This window comes from Rhinopithecus bieti, unplaced genomic scaffold (assembly GCF_001698545.2).
Source record: "Rhinopithecus bieti isolate Rb0 unplaced genomic scaffold, ASM169854v2 scaffold_7414, whole genome shotgun sequence".
Classification (NCBI taxonomy): Eukaryota; Metazoa; Chordata; class Mammalia; order Primates; family Cercopithecidae; genus Rhinopithecus; species Rhinopithecus bieti.
Window position 1 is genome coordinate 2,363,432 of NW_016806087.1, and position 2,367 is coordinate 2,365,798.

Genomic DNA, 2,367 nt, shown 5'->3' on the forward strand with positions numbered 1-2,367 from the left:
CTCGTGATCCGCCCGTCTCGGCCTCCCAAAGTGCTGGGATTACAGGCTTGAGCCATCGCGCCCGGCCGGACATTTCTCTTTAAAAGGCAGGCCACTATTTTCAGAGTCTCTGAAGTAAGCAAATACTGGTCTTTGTACAGTGTCATGTGACATATTCTCTGTCTGCTGCTTCTGTGTATTCCAGTTCAAGATGATTCATTGGTTTCCAGAACCTATAGGCTACTTGGATAAGGAGCTTGAATTGAAATCACAGCAGTACAAATTGGGATCAAGTTGTGGTTGAGCCTTGAATGCCAGAATAAAAGCATATGTACTTAAGAGGAGTGCTACTGAAAAATTTGCACTGGGGACTGACATATGGAACATGGCTTATTTACCTCCAATTCTTAAGATGTAAAAGTAACATATGTTTGTTAAAAGGACTCAAAACAGTACTACTTTAGAAGCTGTATTGTATAGAGACTCCAGAACCATACCGCTTTGGTTTGATTGCTCTCAAACCAGATTGTACTACCTTGGGCAATGTTTTTTACCTCTTTGTGCTTTTGTTTCTTGGTCTGCAAAATGGAGATAATAATAGAACCTATTTCATAGAGTGGTTTTGAGAATTCAATAAGTTAATTAGGGTAAAATTCTTAGTAAGCTCTATAGCCTTTTCTGTGATAGTTATTTCTGGAAAAAAGTAAATCTCTGACTTCTGTGTATAAGGTCTATCATATGCTAAGGTGATCACTATTTATAGTTTTTTTTTTTTCTAAAATGTTTTATGTAGGTACTGTAGATGTTTCCTTAATCTTCATTTAACCAGTGTGCAGGATTAATAATTCTTCTTTTAAAAATACTAATGTCCATGTAAGTTGAATGAATGTAAACTACTTTCTGCTGCTTCCACCATTTGAGTTGAATGCTCATGGAAATCATAGGTTTGTTCCCAAATTGGCTAATTCCATTGTACTTGTAATGTGTTTATATTATTCTATTAAATGTTACATAAACCAATGATAAATGAATATGAAAAGAGAACTGTGTAAAAACAAACTAAGTTAAATGCTTTGGAAAACTTGATAAAGGCAAATTAATTGCTGAAGAACATTGTAGTCAGGTTAGGTGTGGGCAAGATGACTAAAAGATTATAGGGAAAAAATAGAAATCTAGAAGGAAGTCTACTTTCAGATTGCCCCAGAAAAATCTAGGTAACTTATTTTGAAATATGTTGAACAAAAAACTGTAGACAATGCATTATTGATCTGTTTTATGTAGGAACAAGAAACTAGAATTCTAGTCAGGCGAGCTATACTCAAAGAATACATTTCGGCTTGAAACTAAAAAATTGATAAGGACATTTTAAATTAAAAGTACAGTATTTAAGATATATTTTTTGTAATTCTCCATATTAACCTTGATGAACTCACAAACATCTAGTCTCGTGTATATGTAAATTTAGATTTCTTTAATTCAAAAGGGGATGGATCCAGTTACATACTGTAACTCTTTTGGTCATTTAGTGTCTTGGAAATCTAAAAATGGGACTTTAGGATCTGACTCTGGTTTATCCAGTGGGGTTTTTAGGACTCTGCTAGATGAAATAACAGATTTCAAGTGGTTCTGGAACATACCAAGATCCAAGGACCTTTGTTGTCTTGTGAGATTTAAATTCTTTTTTAGGGAACTTTTGAACTCTGATAATACTGTAAACTAGATTAATTTAGTGGCAGATAGTTGAGTGCCTTCCTATGTAAAAGCATCATAGTAGCTATCAATTTTGTTTTGTTCATCTTGCACATACTGCTCCCTAAGGGAAATAAGTGATTGTGTTGGTTAATATCGCTGGAGTCAGATTGTGTGGTTTTTTCAAATGTAAGCCTGTAATTGGTGTACAGTAACCTAGTTGCTGTGTATTAGTATTAATCGTTAGCTATACATTAATCTGTCAACCGTTTGATCTTTGAATTGTATGTTAAAACTGGCAAATCTCATGGATGTGATATGGTTGTACCAAAAGACAAATGCTGTTTTATTGTGTAATTGCTTTGAGAATAATTGTGAGAAACTGGTATTTATCATTTAAATTGATCTAGATGATAGTGCAAGTTATAGGTCAAAGAAGATTACGTTGGCATAGCTTAAAATTTCACTTACAGAAGTTTAAAGTTGATACCTCTTACCTCCTAAATAGTTCATTAAGGATTTTGGGAAAAGCAATGCTAGTTCAATCCCCAGCTACACACAGCAATTTCCTCATGCTTAAATGATTTTTATGAGTGGCTGATGAGCTCACTATATGTGGATTATTTTTCATTTATATATAATCCCTTTGCAGAAAGGCCCCACCCCTATTTTTTTTTTTTTTTTTTTTTTTTTTTTTTT